This window comes from Dasypus novemcinctus, chromosome 14 (genome assembly GCF_030445035.2).
Source record: "Dasypus novemcinctus isolate mDasNov1 chromosome 14, mDasNov1.1.hap2, whole genome shotgun sequence".
Classification (NCBI taxonomy): domain Eukaryota; kingdom Metazoa; phylum Chordata; class Mammalia; order Cingulata; family Dasypodidae; genus Dasypus; species Dasypus novemcinctus.
Genome location: NC_080686.1, coordinates 62,536,656 through 62,562,752, shown reverse-complemented (window position 1 = coordinate 62,562,752; position 26,097 = coordinate 62,536,656). Strand labels below are relative to the sequence as shown.

General features: G+C 38.2%; 1 protein-coding gene across 4 annotated transcripts in view; it reads right to left on the bottom strand.

The window, feature by feature from the left end:
- Positions 1-26,097, bottom strand: part of VPS13B (vacuolar protein sorting 13 homolog B) — a 1,042,333-nt gene that overhangs the window by 35,774 nt on the left and 980,462 nt on the right. The gene's annotated exons all lie outside the window — the stretch shown is intronic.

Here is a 26,097-nt window from a genome sequence, read left to right as displayed (position 1 = left end):
GAAAATTACTACATGTTGCTTTAGTCATCAGTGTTCAGGGTTACCTCTGTGTGATCTGTACTAAATGGACTGATTACACATATGAGTCTTAATTCATCCAGATACTTTAAGTATCATGATATGTTCTTTTTTTTTTTTCCTTTTAAGATTTATTTATTTATTTATTTATTTATTTTTATTATTAATTTTTTTATTTTTTATTGACTTTGTAATAATATTACATTAAAAATATATATGTGAGGTCCCATTCAACCCCACCCCCCCACCCCCCCTCTCCGCCCCCCCAACAACACTCGTTCCCATCATCATGACACATCCATTGGATTTGGTAAGTACATCTTTGGGCACCTCTGCACCTCATATACATTGGTTCACATCATGGCCCATACTCTCCTCTATTCCATCATGTAGGCCCTGTGAGGATTTACAATGTCCGGTGATTACCTCTGAAGCACCATCCAGGGCAGCTCCATGTCCCGAAGACGCCTCCACCTCTCATCTCTTCCTGCCTTTCCCCATACCCTTTGTCCATTTATTTATTTATTTTTTATTTAATTCCCTCCCCTCCCCCAGTTGTCTGTTCTCTGTGTCTATTTGCTGCGTCTTGTTTCTTTGTCCACTTCTGTTGTTGTTGGTGGCATGGGAAGTGTGGGCAGCGCCATTCCTGGGCAGGCTGCACTTTCTTTCACGCTGGGCAGCTCTTACGGGTGTACTCCTTGCACGTGGGGCTCCCCTACATGGGGGACACCCCTGCGTGGCGCGGCACTCCTTGCGCGCATCAGCACTGCGCATGGGCCAGCTCCACACAGGTCAAGGAGGCCCGGGGTTTGAACCGTGGACCTCCCATGTGGTAGACGGACGCCCTAACCACTGGGCCAAAGTCTGTTTCCCTGATATGTTCTTATAGACAAGATACGAAATACTTTCTGCAGTGTAATTTAAAAAGTGCTGTTGTATGTGTGACAGTTTGAATTTGGTGAATCCCAAAAGGAGATTATGTTCTTGAATTAATTCATTCTTGTGGGTGTGGGGTCTTTATGATCAGACTATGTCAGTGAGGCTTGACTCAGGTTGGGTCTCCACCCTCTTACTGGAGCTTTATATGAACAGAGACAAAGAGAGACACACAGAGAAAGGAAGCCACCATTTTGATCCTGTCATGTGAGAAAGAGGACTGTAGGGAAGCAGAGAAGCCCCAGAAGGCTGAGAGATGTCCCGGAACCTGGAATCAGCAGAGCACAGAGGCACAGAAAGAGGCCCCTGAGGGGCTAGGCCCACAGAACAGCTCAAGGCTGAGTATACAAGCCCTGCCATATGCCTGATTGTCCACAACTGAACTCCAAGAGAGAGCGAGACTTGAGAGGAAGGCAGGGACCTCGGCATAGATCACCTGCCATTTTGCTTCATGTGGCAGGACACTGAGGCACTGGAATTACTAGGAAATGATTTTGCTGAGAAAGCATCTCTAATGGCGCCTTGATCTGGACATTTCACAGCCTCAGAACTTTTACCCTAATAAATTTTCCATTATAAAAAGCCACACATTTCTGGTACTTTGTGTTGGCAACCCTGTGGCAAACTGAGACAGAAATTGGTACCAGGAGAGTGGGGTTTGTACTGCTTGCAATTACCAAAAACGTGGGAATAGTTTTATAAATGGGTAAGGGTTTTTTTTTTTTGAGGAAATGTGAAGTGCTTGACAGAAAAGGCCTAGATGCTTTGAAGAGACTTTTTGTAGGAATATGGACCCTAAAGTTACTTCTGATGAAGACTTAGACAGAAATGAAGACTGGAAAGAAAGCGATCCTTGCTTTAAAGTGGCAGAGAACTTGGCAAGAAGGACTCCTGATATTAGATGGAAGGCAAAATTTGAAAATGACGAGCTTGGACATTTAGCTGAGGAGATTTCCAAATTAAATGTGAAAAATGTGGCCTGGCTTCTCCTTGAGGCTTACAGCAAAATGCAAGAGGAAAGAGATAAGCCAAGAACTGAACTGCTAGGCATAAAGAAACCAGAAACTGATGATTTGAGAAATGCTGAGCTTCCAGAAAACAAGCCCCCCAGAGAATAGTGTACCATGTGAGGACTTAACTAAACCTGGAACTAGCCAGCCATTTCCTTGTAAGTGAGGATTAGAAATGCAGTTACCCAGGAAGCACTTGTGGAAAGTCTTATACTGTCTGCCGGCTTGGATTCCTGTGAACTGGATACAAAACCAATGAGCTATTTGTGAGATCTATATGAACAAAACCACTGTCAGCTTGACAGGTCGGGGAGAGATTGAAAGAAAAATAGTTCAAGAGGGAAGCTGTGGAAGCTGAGGTATGGACTTAAGAAATCTTCTTGGGCCAAAAGAGGAACCCCACCCACTTACATGGAAAAGGTGAGTTAGCCCCGGCATTTGAAGATGGTGGATCTGCTAGCCCATTGTTCAGGGAAAGTTCAGTCACCCAAGGGTACAGAGAGGGTGGAGCACACTTCCCTGGTAGTTGGGGAGAGTTAGGTCCCCACCCCATTGTTCTATGGGGGTTGGGCTTGTATGACAGAGACTAGGAAGAATGTTGTCACCACCCCCACTGTACTAAGAAGGTTGAGACTGTCCCTGAGAGACTAGGGATAGTGTGGCTGCATCCAATGTCCTTGGAGAGTGAGGTCTAAAGTCAGCCACTACTCAGCTGCTTGATGAGCATGGAACTGAAAAGATGGCCTCTGGCAAGCCTTGGAAGAGGTGGGCCCCCATAAGGCCCCAAGGAGAAGACACTAACATCCTATAGATGACTCTCCGACTGTGAAATCTAATGGAGTATGCCCTGCAGGTTTTGGAACTGTTTGGGATCCATAAAGAACTATTCACCTTCCAATTTCTCCTTGTAGTAATGCAAATTTTTGTCCCATGTCTGCCCCTCTTTTGTATACTGGAAGCAGACAACTTGTTTTGTCAGTTTCACCGGTCTACAGCCTGAGGAGAATTTGCTCCAAGACAAACTGCATATACCTATAACTTATTTTTTTTTTTTATATTTATTTTTTATTTATTTCTCTCCCCTCTCCCCCCACCCCAGTTGTCTGCTCGCTGCATCAATTTGCTGTGTGTTCTTCTATGTCCGCTTCAATTCTTGCCAGCGGCACTGGGAAACTACGTCTCTTTTTTGTTGCATCATCTTGCTGCATCAGCTCTCTGTGTGTGCAGCGCCACTCCTGGGCAGGTTGAACTTTTTTCACGTGGGGCAGCTCTCCTTAGGGGGTGCACTCCTTGTGTGTGGGGCTTCCCTACGTGGGGGATACTCCTGTGTGGCATGGCACTCCTTGTGCTCATCAGCACTGTGCATGGGCTAGCTTACCACACGGGTCAGGAGGCCTTGGGTTTGAACCCTGGGCCTCCTATGTGGTAGGCAGACACTCTACCCATTGAGTCAAATCTGCTTCCCTATAACTTATTTTTATGACTTTTTTTGCTTAGCATTGCTACTGAAATGAAATATTGTAATGTAATGAATGCATTTTGCATATGGAAACATGTCTTTTTGGGATTCAGAGGGTGGAGTGTGACAGTTTGAAGTTATTATATGAATCCCAAAAAGAAATTGGGTTATGTTCTTGAACTAATCCATTCCTATGGGTTTGGTGTCCTTTTGATGGACTATGCCAATGAGGCATGACTCAGGTTGGGTCTCTGCCCTCTTACTGGGGTTTTATATAAATGGAAGCACACACACACACATACAACACAGAGACAGAGAAAGGAAGCCACCATTTTCGACCCTGCTGTGTGAAGGAGGACTCAAGGATTGCTAGCAGCCAAAGCTTAAGCATGAAGCCCCTAAGAAACTGGGCCCATGGAGCAGCTCAAGTTTGAAGAACAGAGCTATATGCCTGATAGTCCACAGCTGAACTTGGGAAGAAAGCAGAGCAGCTAAGACTGAGAGAGGAGGCCTGGAAAAAGACAAGCCCTAGGCAAAGATCACCCACCATTTTGCTTCACCATGTGTCAGGACCCTAGGATCACCAGTAGCTGACTTGGTTGAGAAAGCATTTCTGATGGTACCTTGATTTGGACATTTCACAGCCTCAGAACTGTACCCCTAATAAATTTCCCATTATAAAGCCAACCCATTTCTGGTACTTTGCATTGGCAGCCTTTTGGCAAACTAAGACAATATGCATTTTCTTATTTAAGAAAAGTGGGCTAGATAGTACAGTTTGATGGTTGGTGGCTAACTGAATACAAGCATTAGGGAAGTATCAGGTGATTCACTAGAGCACGTAGATCTTGGACTTGTCCTATTCAATATGTTTATTAATGACTTAGATGGATATGTAGAATGCATGCTTACCACGTCTATATATGGCATAAAGCTAACAGAGACACTTAATATGCTAGATGAGAGGATCATGATTTTTTTTTTAAAAGTGATTTCAACAAACTAAACTAGGCCAATAGCAATAAGACTTAAATTTATTTAGTAATAAATGTAGTCCTGTCATTAAGTTCAAAAAGTCACCTGTGCAGTAAGTCATATGATAAATACCTGGGGTATGTGGTTGACCGCAAGTTCAATAATACCAATCTGAACTAGTTAATAAAAAGCTACTCAATCTTTGACTTTATTAATGGAAGGGAAGTAATAGCTGGTTAGACCACATTTGGAATACTATGTATAATTCCAGCTGCCAGATTTTTAAGAGGGAACATAACACATGAGTGTGTTCAGAAAGGGTAACCGTGGTGATAGGTCTGGAAATCACATTTACTAAAGGAATGATTCAAAGAACCAGAAATTTTTGGCTTTGATAAAAGAACACTTAGTCAAGATGCTGAAGCTGCTTTCAAATAATTGTAGTTTTGTTATAATAAGGGAAATAAATAATCTGATGCCCAAGAGGGCAAAACAAAGATGAATGAGTAGATACTACAGATGGTAGTTTTCAGCATGACAAAAGAAGAAACTTTCTCATAGTCACAGCCATGACTATGATACTATAAGTCTTCTGAGGCTAGATGTCTTGGAAAAGATTACTATACTACATAAAAGGGCAAATAGCTCTTCTAACCTGTATTTTTATGAACTTTCAGGTAGCAATATTTGTAGCCAGGGTAGGATTCCTAAGAACACACAGGTAATGAATGGTTTAGCAATCTCAGTTTGGTGTAGGAAAAACAAGACTAGACCAGATGTGAGCAGATACAGGTTCCAATCTGATCCTTCTTAGTTACAAACCAGCTAGCTGAGGTGGTTTACTGATAAGCCTCCATTCGCTTATTGAACATAAAAATTATTGCCTTGACTACATTAACAGAAATTCTGTAGTGATCAAAGGCCCTGACTTAGGACTTACTATGATTTACTGCACTTACTTAGTTTATCAGTTCCTTGAAGGTAGGAATTATGCCTTATTCAAGGCAAAGAGTTTGGTACTTGATAGGTCTTCAATGAGTTTGTTGAATAAATAAATGAAAGAATGAAGAATGGATGTGTAAACATTTTGTAAATGAAGTAGGACTACATGAATAAGAAGATTCCACCCAGCAGTAATGGTGACCTCAGTACACACTTCTGCTGAGTCAAATATCATGAGAATTTACTGGACTTTTTTTTTTAGGAGAGGATTTACCTGCAAAGGGATAATAATTTCAACCTACTTTTTGGGGTTCTTTGCTATTTCAATGACTCAGAAATTGCTTTTCATAAACAATTCAAGAACTTCTCATTGCTCTTAAGATAAAAATTTAAATCCTTGACAGCTCTAAAAGGTCTTGCTGGGTTTGACCTTTAATTGCCTCCTAGCCTCACCATCCATCAACTATTTCCTTCTCTGGCACAATAGCCAGACTGACCTTTATTTCCCTGAAAGGACTATGCTTTATCTCCCAGCATGGGAGCTTCAAACATGATCTTTCAGCCTAGAAAGATCTACGTTTTTGCTTAATTCATGTCTTTTCATCTTTTAAGGCACAGACTCAATGTCTCTTACCCAGAGACACACTCCTTGACCTCTTCATCTATTCTGCCAATATACTCTTACAGCATGACTGTACCTTCCTAGCTTTTATAAGAGTGTATAATAATACAACTATTTTTGTCATTAGTTGCTTTTCATCTATCTCCTCCATAAGTAATCTCCTTAAGGGCAAGAGCTGTGTTTCACTTTTGTTCACTATACTTTACGTAGTCCCAGTACTAAGTATGAAGTCTAGCACATATTAAAGACTCAATAAATACTTGTTATTAAATAAATGAAGCATACTTCAAAAAGTTTTTGTTACTTAAATGGAAACTACTGTATTTTCTTTATACCTTTTTTGTTTTGAATTTTTTATAATGTTTGTCGAACTCTGACAAAAATTAGGTTTCTGACCATCTGAAATTGAAACCCCATATATGATCAGATTTTTAAAAATTTCTCTGACAGGATCAAAATTATCATTATAACCTTATTTTTTATGAATTTGTTTATTGAGAATTTAAGGAGGTCTTTTCCTAAAATCAGGCAACCATCTATTGTCAAACTGTGTGCCATGCCCTCTGGCTAAATGACCAGGAGTTGTCTTCTAACTAGATGTGAGCTAGGGACACAACCCCAGAACACTCACACTGACTTTCAGTTAGAATTTGGTAGCCTACATGCTATCAGGTATTCCTGCTAACTACTGGTCCAAAGAATACTCTATGTAGTTTTAATATTATTTTCCACATATTTCTTCTTATCTTCCATTTAAAAATTATACAACATGACAACGTTCTATTTACAAAATGAGGTAGAGTTTATCTACTGCTGACAAAAGCTGAAGGAATTTTCTCCCTTATAGCATGATGAGGGTTTTATGGTGTTTTCATTGTTCTTGTTTAGGTGAGCTTTGAAATTCTCACCACATCCTCCCAGATCAAGGGCTGAGGGAAGGCTTCTGGAAGACAAGCTTACTCCTACATAAGGGCTGCTTCCTTTCATCAGAGGACACAGCTCCCTTCACTCCCCAGTGATTTATATGCCCTGGTGTATTATTGAGGAGAGGCCTGTGATGGTCTGAAACAAATCTTTCTCCAGAGTAGGAAGTAAACCATGATCTGCAAGACATATGGCACACAGCTCCTAAAAGATTAATGGAAACATGAGAGTTTGCTGGTCCTCGGGACCCTGGGTGATAAGAGTACTGGAAAGAGTACCTCCTTTTAGCTTTGAAGTATCCCCGAGTACAAAGGTTTGAGGAAACTAGGGTGAATGAGAATTCCCAGAATCAGGTTTGGCAGGTAGAATGCCTATTGTAAAGAATTTCCTAGACATACATAACCAAGACTACGAAAAACCTTCAAGCTGATGCAGGGGAGTTCAGGGACCCTTGAGAAGCTTACAATATTTATTTTGTAAATTAATGACACTGGGGATGTCTTTGGAGGCTGCACAGATCTAGAAGATGCTCAATCATCAAATGAATACTGCTGATGGAAATCACATTTCCTGGTAATCTGTGGTTATGACCAATACAGGTGTCCAAGGTGAGCTTGGTCTTCTGAGCTGCTGTGCCCTTCTTCCACCTGTCCTGGGGCCAGATCCTTTACCTGTCTCTACAGTTACTGTTCTCCCCAGGGCCCTAACCCTTTTCTCCTCTCTCTTAGCATATGATTCATTCCATACTTTACAAATAAACTTAAGGTAAGAGAGTATCAATTCACTCAGTTTCCTGGCTCCAGTGCTTCAAATATCTCTACCTACGCTTGCACCTGTTCTCACCTCTTTTTTTGCTGTCGAAAGACTGGTCCTTCTGTTCAAGCCTAATTACTTTATCTGTGCCTTGGAATTGTCTCTCCTGGGCACTTCTCTCTTATATTTTCTATTAATGCTTCTTCCCATTGACTGGCTTCTCTCCTAACATATAAAAAGAGCCTCCTCTCTGGGGGAGGGGCAAGGTGGTGGCAGAGTAAGGAGCTCCAAAGGTCAGCTTGTTCTACAGGGCTGTTAGTAATCAGACACAGTCATATAAATCATGTGTTTGAGGGAGTCCAGAAGACCAGAAAAGCATCCTGCAACATCCTTGGAAGAATGGAAGGAGGAGACTGCCATCTGCAGTGAAGATTTGTGAGTACAGCACTGCATGCTGGAGAGGCTGGTGCCCAGGCTAGTGCCCGTCCCTCAGCGGCAATGCAAGCCACCTCGGAGCTATTTCTTGGCTGGAGTTGGAAGCTCTATTTCCCAAAAATGGGGAAGCAAGAGACAGTCAGGCACCATTTTCAGCTATTGATTAGTAAATTCAGCTGACTAAAGTCCAATACTAAGAAAGCTAAAGTTTGAACCTAACTTGGAAAGAGGCTGGAAGCCTCCTCTTTAATTCTGCCTCCAGGATGGGGGGATGTGGGGCTGATTGAAAATCACAGATTGTAGGGACCAGCTTCTTTCCACCCAGGTCAGACTGCAACCCTAGCCTAGGCTCTAGACCCACCTCTGGCAAGGAGGAAGCAGGGAGACACCAGCTTCTCCAGGCAACTGTGTGCTTTCAGCCCACATGGACTAGACTGGTGGGCATACATCTCCACCTCCAATAGGATAGGTGGCTAGTGGTGTTTCCGCAACCTCTCCAGGCAAATGTAGGCACTTTCAGCCCACACGGACTAGAGTTTTGGGCACTCCTGTGGTTCCATCTCTCCCCCTGGTAGATCAGGAGTAGGGACAATGCTCCCTCATCCTCTCAGGGCAACTGTAATTGCTTTCAGCCCACACAAAATAGATTATTGGACACATCTATGGTTCCAACACTACACCTGACAGAGAAGAAGGAGGAACAGTGCCCTCTTATCCTCTCTGGGCAAACAGTCTCTTTTGGCTTGAATGGACTAGTTTGCTGGGCACACCAGAGGCTCCATTCCCACCCCTAGCAGGGGAGGAAGGAACCTGGTGCTTCATTAGTCTACCTGGGCAACTGTGGTCAGTTTTGGCTCCCATGGCTTAGTTTGCTGTGGCTTCATTCCTACCCCAGGAAGGGAGGGAAGGGTGAAAAGCCTCATTAGTCTCTCTGAATAACTACACATGGGCTTGGCCCACACAGCTTGGATTACTGCACATGGCTGCAGTTCCATCCTTACCCCTGGCAGGGGAGAAAGGCAGGTTCTTGGGGTAATATTGGCAGCTTCAGCCTGTATGGCTTATAGTACCAGGGTCATCCTCAGCTCCTATTCCACAACCAGCAAGGGAGAAAGGGCAAGAAACAAATAAAAAAGAACTAAAAAAATTCAGATTGTCTAAACACAAACCACTCTTAAGTTCCAAAATAATTTGAACCAAATATCAAAGAGGGGGCTGAGGAAAAAGTCCAATCAGATAGAAAGCCCTAGACTAAAGAGAGAAAAGGGGTCAAGAATAAATATATTTAGTAAATCAGATGCTGAGCTTCCAATAAAAAATTATAATCCATACCAAGAAACAGGAAGATGTGGCCCAATCAAGGAAACAAACTAAGCCTCCAGATGACATAAAAGAGTTGGTACAACTAATCATAGATGCTCAAACAAGTCTACTTAATAAATTCAATGAGCTGGCCAAAGAGGTTAAGGACATCAAGAAGACAATGGGTGAGCACAAAGAAGAATTTGAAGGCATACATAGAAAAATAACTGATCTTATGGAAATTGATCTTATTTCAAATAATAAATGAAATACAAAATACACTGGAGCAAAAACAACAACAAAACATACATGGGAGACATATACCAGCAGTTTTAAAAGGGCAGAAGAAAGGATCAGTGATCTTGAAGACAGGGCCTCTGAAAATGAACATACAAAAGAACAGATAAAGAAAAGAATGAAAAAAAAAAATTGAACAGGATTTCAGGGAACTAAATGATGGTAAGAGACAGGCAAACATATGTACCATATAAAAAGAGCATATGCAGTGCATATCCCAGAAGGAGAAGGGAAAAGGGAGGGAGGAATATTTGAGGAAACAATCATAGAAAATTTCCCAGTCCTACTGAAAGGCACAGCTATCTGAGTCCAAGAAGCACAATGTACTCCCATCCTCATAAATCTGAATAGACCCATTCCAAGACATATACTAATCAGAATTTCAAATGCCAAAGATAAAGAGAAAACACTGAGAAAAAAGTGATTCATCACATAAAAAGGATGCCCAATAAGATTAAATGCTGATTTCTCATCAGAAACCATGGAGGTGAGACGGCAATGCTATGATACATTTAAAGTACTGAAAGAGAAAAGCTGTCAGCCTAGAATCATTTATCCTGAAAGAATGCCTTTCAAAAATGAGGGCAAGTTTAGAATAGTCACAGATAAACAGAAACTGAGAGTCTGTAGTGAAGAGACAGGCTTTGCAGGAAATCCAAAGGGAGTGCTACAGCCTAAAAAGAAAAGACAGGAGAGAGAGTCTTGGAAGAGAGTCTAGAAATGAAGATTACATCACTAAGAGTAACTAAAAGTGTAAAAAGAGTGGCAAAAACATTATAGGACAGTAAAAACACAAAAGTCAAAATGGACAAATTAAGTAATGCCTTTACATTAATAACAATGAATGTTAGTGACTTGAACTCCCCAATCAAAAGTTATAGACTGATAGAATGGATAATAAAATATATATGAGCCATCTATATGCTGTCTGTAAGAGTCTCAACTGAGATATAAGGACAAAACCAGGTTGATAGAGAAAGGTTGAAAAAAGATATTCCACATAAATAATAACCAAAGAAGAGCTGGAGTAGTGATACTAATATTGGACAAAATAGATTTGATTTTAAATGCAAAACTGTTATAAGGGATGAAGAAGGTCATTATTATAAAAGAGGCAATTCACCAAGAAGAAATAACTATAATAAATATTTATGAACCTAATCTGGGTGTCCCAAGGTACATGAAGCACACACTGGAAAAAGTGAAGGGAGAAATAGGTGTCTCTACAATAATAGTTGGAGACTTTAATTCACCACTGTCAGTATTGGACAGAACATCTGGACAGGGGATAAATAAACAGAGAGCTTGAATAATATGATAAATGAACTACACCTAACAGAAACTTATAGAGCATTACACCTCAAAACAGCAGGATATACATGCTTTTCGAATGCTCATGGGTCCTTCTTCAGAACAGACTATATGTTGATCACAAAGCAGATCTCAATAAATTGAAAAAGACTGAAATTATAAAAAGCACTTTCTCATATCATAATAGAATAAAGCTAGAAAAGAACAGGCAGAAAAAAGGAAAATTCACAAATATATGGAGGTTAAACAACACACTATTAAATGATCAGTGAGTCAAAGAAGAAATTGCAAGAAAAACTAGTATGTATTTTGAGACAAATGAAAATAAGAACACAAAATATCATAAGTATGGGATGAAGCAAAAGGAGTGCTGAGAGGGAAATTTATAGCCCTCAATGCTTACATTAAAAAAAGAATAAAGAGCTGAAATCAATGACCTAACTATATAGATGGAAGAATTAGAAAAAGAATAGCAAACTATGCCCTAAGCAAGTAGAATGAATGAAGTAACAAAGATTGGAGCAGAAATAAATGAAATTGAGAACAGTAATAACAAAAAATAAAAAGAATTAACAAAACCAAAAGTTGGTTCTTTGAGAAGATAAACAAAATTAACAAACCTTAGCTAAACTGACAAAGAAGAAAAGAGCGAAGACGCAAATAAATAAAATCAGAAATGAAAATGGGGACATTACTACTGACCCCATGGAAATAAAAGAGATCATGAGAGGGCACTATAAATGACTGGATGCCAACCAGACAATGAGACAAAAAAGAAAAATTCCTAGAAATATATGAATGACCTACACTGACCCTAGAAGAAAGAGAAGACCTCAACAAACCAATGACAAGCAAAGAGATTGAAATAGTCATCAAACAACTTCCCAAATGCAAAGCCCACGACCAGATGGCTTTGCAGGTGAATCCTACCAAGCACTCAAAGAAGATTTAATACCAATCTTGATCAAACTCTCCAAAAAAATTGAACAAGAAGGAACACGACCAAACTCATTCTATGACGCCAATATCTCCCTAATACCAAGGCCAGATAAAAATACTACAAAAACAGAGAATCCCAGACCCCTTTCCCTAATGAATATGGATGCAAAAAACCTCAACAAAATACTTGCTAATTGAAACCCACAACACATTAAAAGAATTATTCATCATGATCAAATGGTTTTTTGCCCCAGGCATGCAAGGGTGGATCAGCACAAGAAAATCAATCAGTGTAATATACCACATTAATAAAACAAAGAAGAAAAATCACATGATCATCTCAATTGATGAAGAAAAGGCATTTGACAATATCCAGCATCCTTTCTTGATAAAAACACTCCAAAAGATAGGAATCAAAGGAAACTTTCCTAACATGATAAAGAGCATATATGGAAAACCCACAGCTAACATTGTACTCAATGGTGAAATACTGAAAGCTTTCCCACTGGGATTGGGAAAATAGAAAGGATGTCCACTGACATTACTGTTGTTCAATATAGTACTAGCGGTTCTAGCTAGCACAATCAGGAAAGAAAAAGAAATAAAAGGTCACCAAATTGGAAAGGAAGAAGTAAAACTTTTGCTATTTAAAGATGATGAGATCCTATACCTAGAAAATTCTGAAAAATCCACAACAAACCTACGAGAGCTAATAAACAAATTCAGCAGAGTGGCAGGATACATGATTAATATGAAAAAATCAGCAGTGTTTCTATACACTAGCAATGAGCAACCAAGGAGGAAGTCAGGAAAAACATTCCATTTATAATAGTGACAACAACAGTCAAATATTTAGGAATAAACTTAACCAAGGACGTAAAGCACTCATATTCAGAAAACTACAATGCATTGCTAAAAGAAATAAAAGAAGACCTAAATCAGTGGAAGAACATTCCATATTCATGGGTGGAAAGACTAAAAACATCATTAAGATATCAATTCTACCCAAATTGATATAAAAATTCAGTGCAATCCTGATAAAAATTCCAACAGCTTTTTGTAAAAAAATTGGAAAACCCAGTTATCTAATTTATTTGCAAGGGTAAGGGGGCCCTGAGCAGTCAGAAACAATTTTAAAAAGAACAAAATTAGAGGACTTTCACTTCCAGACTTTGAATCACATTACCTAGTTACAGAGGTAAAAACAGTATGGTACTGTTCTAAAGATAGACACATAGACCAATGGAACCAAACTGATGGTTCAGAAACAGGACCAAGTAATTTTTTTAGCAAATCAATTTTATTGATACATATTAATAAAGCATAAATCCATCCAAAGTATACAATCAATGGTATTTTGTATAATCACATAGTTTTGCATTCATCACTTCGATCAACTTTAGAGCATTTTCATTATTCCAGTAGTAATAAAAAACAAGAAACAAACAACAAAAAAACCCCTCATCACCTCTCAATTTCTCTTTGCTTTCCCTGCCATACATAGCTGCTATTTTGTTTCCGTCTCTCTCGTTTATTTGTATTTATATTTTGTAGAAACGAACACATGAAATATTACTCAAATTCATTATTTCACATGACCTTTCACTACGTTATACAGTCCCATGTTACATTTTTTTTGCTTGCCTTCTAGTAGTATTCATAACCTTAGACTTTCCCTTTCAATCACTGTCATACCCATGCAATAGCTCTGCTAGATACAGACACTATGGTGTGCTTTCACTATTTCTATTCATTTCCAAAGATTTACTAATAACCTTTTTACCAATTTCTGCACAGATTAACCTCCAGCTTTCCATTTTCTACCCTCACCCTATTTTCTGATGACTTATATTCTAATTATTAGCTCCATGAGTTTACACGATATATTTAGTTCATAATAGTGCAATCATATGGTATTTGTTCTTTTGTGTCTGGCTTTTTTCACTCAACATAATGTCCTCCAGGTTCATCCACATTGTCATATGCTTCATGACTTCATTTCTTCTTTCAGCTGCATAATATTTCATTGTGTGTACATACCACAATTTCTTTATCCGTTCATCGGTTAATGGACACCAGGGTTGATTCCATCTTTTGACAATTGTGAATAATGATGTCAGGAATATCAGTGTTCAGATGTCTGCTCACATCACTGCTCTCAGTTCTTATGGGTATATACCTAGTAAAGGAATTGCCGAGCTACACAGGAAGTCTATATTCTTCTTTAGGAAATGCCACACAGGCCTCCACAGTGGTTGCACCATTCTACATTTCCATAAACAGTGAATAAATGTTTCTCTCTCTCCACATCCTCTCCAACACTTGTAGTTTTCCAACTTTTTAATAGGTGTGAATAGGCCATTCTAATAGATGCGAGATGTTAACTAATTGATAATAGTTTTGATTTGCATTTCCCTAATTGCTAGTGATGTTGAACATTTTTTCATGTGTTTCTTTGCCATTTGTATTTCTTCTTCGGACAATTGTCTATTACATTTTTTGCCCACTTTTTAATTGGGTTTTTTAAATCTTTTTATTGTTGAATTGTAGTATCTCTTTATATATCATAGGTATTTAACCTTTATTGGATATGTGATCTCTAAATATTTTCTTCCATTGAGTTACCTGCCTTTTCAGCCTTTTGAGAAATGTCTTTGAGGTACAAAAGTGTTTAATTTTGAGGAGGTCCCATGTTTCTATTTTTTCTTTTGTTGCTTTTGCTTTGGGTAGAAGGCTTAAGAAACTACCACCAATCACGAGATCGTGAAGATATTTTGTTATGCTTTCTTCTAGAAGTTTTATGGTTGTTGCTTTTATATTTAGGTCCTTGATCCATTTTGGGTTAAGTTTTGTATAAGGTGTGAGATAGGAGTCTTCTTTTTTTCCTTTGGATATGGATATCCAATTCTCCCAGCACCATTTATTGAACAGACTCTTCTGGCCCAGATGGTACAGTTTGACAGCCTTGTCAAAAATCACTTAACTTATACATGTGAGGGCCTATTTCTGAGTTCTCAAATAGGTTCCACTGTCAATAGGTAAATCTGTCTGTCTTTACACCATGTTGTTTTTGTCTGTTTTGTTTTACTACTGTAACTAAGTAATATGTTTTAAAGTCAGATGTGAGAGTCCTCCAACTTTGTTGTCTTTTAAAGAGGTTTTTGGCTCTTTGGGGCCCAAACTGGCTTTACCATTTCTGCAAAAAAGGCTGCTGGGATTTAACTGAGACTAAATTAAATCTGTAAATCAGTTTGGGTAGAAGTGACATCTTAATGTCTTATTTAACCTTCCAGTCCATGAACATGGAATGTCTTTTCATTTATTTAAGTCTTCTTTGATTTCTTTTAGCAATGTTTTGTAGTTTTCTGATTACAGGTCATTTATGTCCTTGGTTAAATTTATTCCCAAACATTTTATTCTTTTAGCTGCTATTATAAATGGAATTTTTTTTCTGATTTCCTCCTCAGATTGCTCATCAGTAGTGTATAGAATGGTATTGATTTTTGCATATTAATCTTTACCCCACCACTTTGCTGAACTAGTTTATTAATTCTGGTAGATTTGTTGTGGATTTTTCAGGATTTCTAGATATAGGGTCATAACATCAGTGAAGAGTGAAAGTTTTACTTTGTTGGTCTTATACCCCACTACTTTGCTAATATTTCTAGTAACTTTGTTTGGGATTTTATAGGATTTTCTGTAATAGGATCATTTCACTTATGTATTAAGATAGTTTTACTACTTCATTTCCTATTTGGGTGACTTTTATTTCTTTATCTAGCCTAATGCTCTAGTTAGAACTTTTAGCACAATAGTAAATAACAGTGGTGACAGTGGACATCCCTGTCTTGTTCCTGATCTCAGTGGGGAAGCTTTTAGTCTTTCAACATTGAGTAGAATGCTAGCTGTAGGTTTTTCATATATGAATTTTACCATATTGAAAAAGGTTCCTTCTATTCCTATCTTTTAGAGGGGTTTTATCAGGAAAGGATGTTAGTTTTCGTCAAATGCCTTTTCTGCACTAAGAGGATTGTGTGACTTTTCTTCTTCAATTTATTAATGTGGTTCATTACACATTGGTTTTCTTTGTTGAACCACCCTTACATACTGGGGATTCTTAACTATTGTGTATAATTATTTTAATGTGCTTTTGGATTCAGTTTGTAAGTATTTTGTTGAGGATTTTTCCATTTATATTCATTAGGGATATTGGTCTGTAATTTTATTTTTTCATAGTATCTTTATTTGGTTTTGATATTAGGGCAATGTTGGCTTCAGATAATGAGTTTGGTAGTTTTCTGTTAAATTTTTTGGAAGAGCTTGAGCAAGATTGGAATTGGATTGTCTTTGAATGACTGGTAGAATTCACCTGTGAAGCTACTTGGTCCTGGGCTTTTCATCTTTGGGAGGTTTTTGATGACTATTTCAGTATCTTCATTTGTGATTGGTTTGTTGATGTCTTCTATTTTTTCTAGAGTCAGAGTGTATACAATTTGTGTGTTTATAGGAATTTTTCCATTTTGTCTACATTGTCTAGTTTTTTCACTTACAGTTGTTCATAGTATTCTCTTACGATCTCTCTTATTTCTGTGGTGTGTGCAGTAATGTTCCCTCTCTTATTTACAATTTTATTTATTTGTGAGTTCTCTCTTTTTTTGTCATTCTAGCTAAGGATTTTGTCAATTTTGTTGATCTTCTCAAAGAACCAACTTTTGGTTTTGTTAATTCTATTGTTTTTTTATTTTTTATTTCATTTACTTCTGTCTGATCTTTACTATTTCTTTCCTTTGGCTTCATTTGGAATTAGTTTGCTGTTCTTTTTCTAGTTCCTCCAGGTGTGCAGTTAGATCTTCAATTTTAGGTCCATCTTCTTTTTAAATGAAAACATTGAGGGCTATAAATTTCCCTCTCAGCACTGCCTTTGTGGTGTCCCATACGTTTTGATATGTTGTGTTCCCATTTTTGTTTGTCTGAAGATATTTACTGAATTCTCCTGCAATTTCTTCTTTGACCCACTGATTATTTAAGAGTGTGTAGTTTAATCTCCATATATTTATGAATTTTCCCTTTTTTGTCCATTATTGATTTCCAGCTTCATTCCATTATGATCAGAGAAAATGTTTTGAATAGTTTCAATCTTTTTAAATTTATTGAGACCTGCCTTTGACCCAACATATAATTTATCCTGGAGAAGGATCCAGGAGCATTTAAAAAGTATATCCTGATGTTTTGGGGTATAATGCTCTATAAATTTCTGTTAGATGTAGTTAATTTATCATATTATTCAAGCTCTCTGTTTCTTTATTCATGCTTTGACCAGATGTTCTTTCCAATACTAAGAATGGTGTTTTGAAGTCTCCAACTATTATTGTAGAGACATCTATTTCTCCCTTCACTTTTTCCAGTGTGTGCTTCAGTGTACCTTGGGACACCCAGATTAGGTGCAAAAATACTTATTATAGTTATTTCTTCTTAGTGAATTGCCTCTTTTATAAATAATGACCTTCATCCCTTAAAACATTTTTATATTTAAAATCAAATCTATTTTGTCCAATATTAGTATCACTACTCCAACTTTTTCTTGGTTACTATTTATGTGGAAAATATTTTTCCAACCTTTCACTATCAACCTGGTTTTGTCTCTATATCTCAGGTGAGTCTTTGACAGACAGCACATAAATGGCTCATAAATATTTTTTATCCATTCTGTCAGTCTATGTCTTTTGAATGGGGAGTTCAAGCCATTAACATTCAGTGTTGTTATTGTAAAGGCATTACTTACTTTGCCCATTTTGTCTTTTGCTTTCTGTTGTCATAACTTACTATGGTGTTTTTACCCTTTACTTTACCTTTCCTAATAATTTTCATTTCTACACTATTCTCCAACTCTCTCACTCTTGATTTTCCCTTTCTGGCTGCAGCACTCCCTTTAGTATCTATTGTCATTCTGGCCTCTTTGTAATGTACTCTGTTTTTGTCTGTGATGACTTTAAACTCACCATTATTTCTGAAGGACAGTTTTGCCAGATATAGAGTTCTTGGCTGGCAGTTTTTCTCTTTCATTTCCTTAAATACATCATTCTGTAAGGTATTTGTCATTTTGAAGAGTAGGTATCTTAGAGTAGGTCTATTTGGATTTATTCTATTTGGGGTGTGTTGTCCTTCTTGGGTATTTATGTCCTTCATAAGGGTTGGGAAGTTTTTGGTTATTATTTCCTCAAGTATTCTTTCTGCCCCTTTTTCATTCTCTTTTCCTTCTGGGACACTGATAACACATGTTTGTTGTTTCACATTGTCATTCAATTTTCTGATATGTTCTTCCATTTTTCCCATTCTTTTCTCTTTCTGTTCTCCTGTCTTTTCCAGTTTGAATGTTCTGTCTTTGAAATCAGTAAGTCTGTACTCAAGCAATTCAAATCTGCTCTTATGTGCATCTAATTTATTATTAATCTCATGCATTGTTCTTTCATTCCCATTAGTCTGCTATTTTTCTTTGCAGGCTTTCAAATTATTCTTTATGTTCACCCAGAGTCTTTTTAATATCCTTTATCTCTTTAGCCATATTTTCCTTCAATTCTTTGAATTGATTTAGGAGATTTCTGTAATTATCATTGATTAGTTTTCTTAAATCCTGTATCTTGTCAGGATATATGGTTTGTTCCTTTGGCTGGGTCATCTCTTCCTATTTCCTAGTATGGCTTGCAATTTTTTGCTGATGTCTAGGCATCTGAATCTGTTGGTTAATTTAATCTGATGGTCAATTTCTCTCTCTTGCCTAGTGTTTTCTTCACAGCTCTTCTTTGACTTTTGATTCAACTTATTCTATGTCTTTAAAATTAACCAGCATAAGTTATCAAAATTGGGCAGGGGCTCACTAATGGAGTGCATATTTTCACTCTGGTGGCTGAAGAGAGCAGTTTCTCTCTGGGGGCTAAAGAGAGCAGTTTTTCTTCTTGCAATTTCCTGAGTGGCCAGCAGTCGACACTTGTCAGTGAAACTTTCCATGGAGATCCTTGTTCCAAATTCTGCTTTCCAGGGTTTCTGGTCTGGGTGGAGCTGAGATTTAAAGTGAGCTCTCCTGACTGAATTCACTGATGAGAAGCCCTCATGCTCATCCTCCCTTTTCCCTTGTTAAAAATGACAAAGAAGATGACAGTTCCCCACTCAGTTGACTGCAGTGAGCCAGGGGTTTTATCCAGCTTAATGTCTTGAGAGTGGGGGATGGGAGCTCTTCTTGGCTGCTGCGGGAGTTTGGTAACTCACGTATGCTGTTTTGGGTTTTTCATGTTTCTGTCTCTTGCCCTCTTCAGAGTTGCATAGCCCTGTCCTGGTCTACTGACCCCCAAAGCAGTTTTCTCAGACAGCTTTTGGCCCATTCTCTGTTGTTTTCGTGAGAGAGTTGAGCCCTGACTGCCTAATCCAATGCCATCTTCCTGGAAGTCCTTGTCAAGTGATTTCTCACAAGGCTGTGAAACTCACCCAGCTGGGGAAGAACAGTCTATTCATCAAATGGTGCTGTGAGAACCTGATATCCATATCCAAAAGAAAGAGGACCTGTATTTCACACCTTATACAAAAAATAATTTAAAATTGATCAAAGACCTAAATATAGAAGTTAGAATCACAAAACTCCTAGAAGAAAATGTAGGGAAACATCTTCAAGACCTGGTGGTAGATTGGGGTTTCTTAAACCTTACACCAAAAGAACGAGCAACAAAATAAAAAATGGATAAATGGGACCTCCTCAAATTTAAACACTCTTGTGCTTCAAAGGACTTTGCCAATAAGGTGAAAAGGCAACCCACTCACTGGGAGAAAATATTTGGAAACCACATATTTGATAGGGGTTTGATTTCCATGCTATATAAAGAGATCATACAACTCAACAATAAAGTGCAAGCCGTACAATTAAAAAATGGGCAAAAGACTTGAATAGACATCTTCCAAGAGGAATTAAAAACGGTGAAAAAGCACATGAAAAAAAATGTTCAATATTACTATTAGGGAAATGCAAATCAAAACAAGATATCATCTAACACCTAATAGAATGGCCATTATTTAAAAAAAACAACAACAGAAAACAAGTGCTAGAGAGGATGTGGAGAAATAGGAACACTCCTTCACTGTGGTTGGGAATGCAGAATTGTGTAGCCTCTGTGGAAAACAGTTTGGCAGTTCCTCAGGAATCTAAATACAGACTGCTACAGGGTCCAGCAATCCCTCTACTAGGAATATATCCAGAAGTACTGAAAACATGATGTAAATAGGCATTTGCAGACTGATGTTCAGAGTGCAATTATTCACAATTGCTAGAAGAAACAACCCAAGTGTCCATCAACCAATGAATGGATAAACAAAATTGGCATATACATATGATGGAATCCTATGCTGTTGTAAAAACAAATGAAATTGGGACACATATGATAACACAGATGAACCTTGAGGACATTATGCTAAGTGAAATAAGCCAGACACAAAAGGAGAAAAAATTGTATGGTCTCATTATTATGAAATAAATATGAAGAATAAGCACACAGAGTTAAAAGCTAGACTATAGGTTACTAGGAGATAGGATGAGGACTGAGAAGGGGCACTGATAATTAATGTAGTGAGTATAACTATAGTGAGTATAACTAACATGGCTGGCTCATAAATGGGACTGTGGCTTAAAGGGGTAGTCTAGGGACGTAAACGTCAATTGAAAGAAAGCTAGAGAATAATCTAGGGACTTAATAACATAATGAACCTGAAGGTGGGTAGGAATTGTGGTTAATAATACAAATAGAAGAATGCTCTTCCATGAACTAGAAAAAATGTATGTTACTATTACAAGGTGTTAAGAACATAGTGATGCAGGAGAAAAATACAATTAATGTAACTTATGGACTGTTGTTAATAGCAGTATTGTAATATTATTGCATCAATGTCAAAAAAGGTACTATATCAATGCTAAGGGTCAGTAATAGGGGGATATGGGGTTTTTTCCTTTGGACTAAGGAAAACATTCAAAGGTTTACTGGGGTGATGACTGCACAACTCCGTGATGAAACTGAGAGCCACTGAGATTACAGTTTGGATATATCGTACAAGGCATGGGACTGTATAACATAGTGAACCATGAGGTGGAAAATGGATTGTGTTAACAGTACCAATATGACAGTGCTCTCTTCAGAACTGTAACAAATGTACAATACTAACACATGGTGTTAATAATAGGGGGTGTATGGAAACAATATACCATGTATATGCTATGGACAATAGTTAGTGATAATAGTCTGATGATGTTCTTCATAATCTGATGTAAGGGCTTGGTGGAGGGGTGATATATGGGAATTCTTCACATTATTCATGATAGTTTTGTAAGCTCACAACTCTACCGAAAAAAAGTTTCCTCTCCACTGATTTTACATGGCCAAGCACTTTAAAAGAACAATGTTCACTTGTTCCTCTTCTCTCTTACTTCCATTCACTCTGAACTTGGAATTTCTAATTGTTATCTTGCTTGACCTCTTCCACCACTTTGCTCTCCATAAGTTATCACCTTAAAGGAGCTTTTAGGTTTCTCCTCTGCCCAGGTTCCCTGCTTACCACTCCTTCTCTTATGCAGCCCGATGCTTACATGTTGGAGTTTCCTGAGGGTATACCTGGGACTCTCTTCTTTTCCTTTTCATGATCACTCTGGGTGACTTCATCCTCTCTTTCAGTCATTCATTTCTTTGATATTTATTAAGACTTTACTGTGTTGACAGGCACTCTGCCATAGGCCAGGATGAACAAGGTAGGCATTTTATTCCAAGGAATCTTGACTTGGTAGGAAATAATTTAAAGAAATAAGTGCAACAAAGTGCTACAAGTGTTATATGAACAGATACACGAGACAGTGGGGGCAGGGAGGCTTCACAAAACTTTTACTAACTCTTGAAAGATGAGAAGAAACATGATAGGAAGACTGGGGGGAAAAAGGGTGTGATGGAATTGCAAGAGGAAGTAGTATACAAGCATAGTGGTTCAGATTATAGGCTTTGGAGGCAGGCATATCTGGATATAATTCTAGTCTATTCTCTTCTATTCCAAGGGAATTAGGCCAAGTTATTTCTGGAGGTCTCAATTTTCGTTTCTGTAACATGCAGCTTGTCCCTATCTTACACGGTTATTTGTAAAGTTAGAGAAGAAAGAACAGAAACTGCTTAGCACAAGACTTAGTATACAGTAAGTGATTTTTAAATAATTATTATTACTGTATGTTTATAAATGCAATGAGTTTTTTAAATGAATTTATTGAAGTATATCACTCATACATAAACATATAGAAACAGTAAGTATAAAATAATAGTTGTGAACTTACAAAACAAACAGATATAACATCATACAGGACTCTCATAACTCACCCTACTGCCAATACTTTGCATTGTTGTTAAACCTTTTAAACTAATTAAAAAGCATTGTCAAAGTATTACTACAAGTATTTTTACCCCACCCAACCTTTCTATTATTATCTTTATATCATTTATATATGAACATACATAAACAATTAAGTGTATAGTAAAAGCTGTGAAATTAGAAAGCAAACATGCATAACATCATACAGGGGTTCCATATATCAACCTTCCCCACCAACACCTGGCATTGTCGTGAGATGTTTGTTACAAATTATGAAAGAATATTGTCAAAATCTTACTACTAATCATAGTCCTTATCGTACACTTGGTGTGTTTTTTCCCCAATCCACCCTATTATTATTTTTTAAATATATTTTTTATGACAGAAGTTGTAAACTTATAAAACAATCATGTATATGTGCAGAATTCCCAAACAACATCCCTCCATCAACACACCACACTGTGGCGGAACGTTTGCTACAGATAAGATAATATCATCTGATTGTTACTATGTCCATAGTGTACATCTGGCTCACATTTTCCATACTGCCTCATTATCAACACAGTACATCTTTCGCATAGATGCAAGAATATTATATTATTGCTAATCCCAGTCCATAGGTCATTCCAGCTGTGTTTTTCCCATGTTTCTCCACATTCCCAATACCCTGCAGTAGTGATGTACATTTGCTTGAGCTCCCAAAGGACACTCTTGCCTCTGTACCATCAACCATAATTTTCATCCACCTCTTGGTTTACTGTGTTATTCAGTTCCTAGATTATTCTCCAGTATCCTGTCAATTGGCATTTACATACTTAGAGTACCATTTTCAGCTACATCCCCATTTATAAACTAGCTATTACTCACTATTTGTTACCAGTCACTCTATACATTTCCGTACTTTTACATTAAAGCAAGTAAAACTTCTACATACATTAAACATCAGTAGTCTATCTCAGTCCTCCTCTTATCTCCTTTAAGCATCCACCACTTACCACCTACCACCAGCTCTTGAAGATATTTTCCTACAATTTTTTCTAGAAGTTTTATGGTTCTTGCTTTTTAGTTTTTTGATCCATTTTGAGTTAATTTTTGGATAAGGTGTGAGATAGGGGTCCTCTTTCCTTCTTTTGGCTATGGATATCCAGTTCTTTCAGCACTATTTGTTGTGCTGTTCTGCCCGAAATGTTCTGCCCGAAATGTGTGAGTTTGACAGGCTAGTCAAAAGTCACTGACCATATCTGTGAGGGTCTGTTTCTGAACCATAAATTTGGTTCCATTGGTCCATTGCATCTGTCTTTATGCCAGTACCATGCTGTTTTTACCACTATAGGTAGGTATTATGATTTAAAGTCTGGAGATGAGGATTCACTTACCTTTTTATGATGTTTCTGGCTCTTCAGGACTCCTTACACTTTTATAAATTTAATGATCATGTTTTCTATTTTTTCTTTAATGCTGGTGAAATTTTGATTGGGATTGCATTAAATCTGTATATCAATTTGAGTAGAATTGACATCTTAATGATATTTAGTCTTCCAATCCATGAGCATGGAATGTTTTTCTAGTTATTTAGGGCTTTTTAAAATTTGTTTTAACACTGAGTTCCAGTTTTCTGAATACAAGTTCTTTACATTGTTGGTTAAGTTTATTCCTTACTATCTGAGCTTTATCTGTCATATTTTATTTTCACCACTCTTTTGACACTTTTAGTTACTTTTATTGATATAATCTTCATTTCTAGACTCTCTTCCAGGCCCCTCTCTCCCGTCTTTTTCTTTTTTCAGGCTCTAGCACACACTTCAGTATTTCCTGAAAACCTGGTCTCTAGCTTAGAAATTCTCTCAGTTTCTGTTTATCTGTGAATATTCTAATCTCATCCTCATTTTTGAAAGACAGTGTTGGTGGATATAAGATTGTTGGCGGGAAGTTTTTCTCTTATAGTATCTTAAATATATCAGATCACTGTCTTCTTGCCTCCATGGTTTCTGGTGAGAAATCAGCACTTAATCTTATTGGATATCCCTTATACACCATGTATTGCTTTTCTCTTGCTGCTCTCAGAATTTTCTCTTTGTCTTTGGTATTTGACATTCTGATGAGTATGTGTCTTGGAGTTGGTCTATTTGAATTTTTTTGGATGGGAATAAGTTGTGCTTCTTGGACATGGATATTTATATCCTTCAATAGGGTTGGGAAATTTTCTACCATTATTTCTTCAGATATTCCTTCTGCCCCTTTTCCCTTCTCTTCTCCTTCTGGGACACCCATGACATGTATGTTTGCATGCATTTTGCTGTCATTTAGTTCCCTGAGACCTTGTTCAATTTTTTCCATTCTTTTCTTCATCTGTTCTTTTGTATGTTCTCTTTCAGAGGCCATTTCTTCAAGTTCACCAATCCTTTCTTCTGCCTCCTCAAATCTGCTATTATATGATTCCAATGTTTTTTAAATTTCATTTATTGCACCTTTCATTCCCATAAGATCTGCTACTTTTCTATGTATGCTTTCAAATTCTTCTTTGTGCTCATCCAGTGTCTTCTTAATATCCTTAATCTCTTTAGCCATCTCACGGAATTTATTAAGGAGATTTGTTTGAACATCCATGATTAGTTGTCTCAACTCCTTTATGTCATCTGGAAACTTATCTTGTTCTTTAACTGGGTCAGACCTTCCTGTTTCTTGGTGTGGACTGTAATTTTTTTGTTGGTGTTTTGGCATCTGGATTACTAGAATATTTACTCTTGGTGCAGTTTTTCTCTTTAGTTTTGGGCTTCCTGCCCTTTCTCCCTTGCTGGTTGTGCAGTAGGAGCCAGGGTTGAAATTGATGCTATAAGCTGTGGAGGCTCAAGCTGCCCTCAATGTGCCAGGGACCCAGGAAGGTTCTCCCAACTTTCTCCTTTCCTAGAGGTAGGGACAGAGTCACAGTTGTGTGGAATAATACAAGTTGTGCAGGCCTAGACTGTAGTTGTCCAGAGAGCCTGATGAAGCTTCACCCCCCTTTCTCCCCTGCTTGGGGTAGGGATGGAGCTGCAGCTGTGGGCAGCAATTTATGCAGTCCAGGTCCAAGATGACCACAGTTGCCCTGGTAGACTTCCAATTTTCAGCCTGTATATGCAGTTACCTGGACAGGCTGGTGCAGGGCCTGCCAGCCTCCTCTCTGACAGAGGCAGGGTTGAAGCCTAGTCTAGGGCTACAGGCCAATCTGGGTGAAAGAAACTGCTTCCTATCATCACTGTGTATTTGGTCTGCCCGGCTTCCCTTCATGCTGGGGGCAGAGTCAAATGGCCTCCACCAGCCTCTTTCTGACTTGGACAGATTCACACCCCAGCTGTTCCCAGGGTTATTCCTTAGCCAGTCAAGTCTATCAATCAGTAGCTGAAATCAGCTGTCTCCTTCTCCCCTGTTTTTGGGAAATGGAGCTTCTAATTCCAGCCACAGAATCGATCCTGGAGTGGCTCGTGCTGCCAGAGTAGAATGATTACCGGCCTCTATAGCTTGGCAGGTAACTTCCAGGAGAGGCTGGCACAGGTTCCTCCCTGCTGGAGATGGGGCCTGGGCCTAGGCTAGAGGTGCAATCTGATCTGGATGGTAAGAAGCTGGTCCCCACCAGCACTGGGATTTTCAGTCCACCCTTTTCTCCTTGTGCCAGGCCCATAGTTCAGATGGCATCTACCAGCCTCTTTCTGGCTTGGACAGGCTCAAACTTTAGTTGTTCTCAGGATTATACTTTAGCCTGCTGAATTTACTCATCAGTAGCTGAACTTGGTGCCCAACCATCTCTTCCTCCCCTG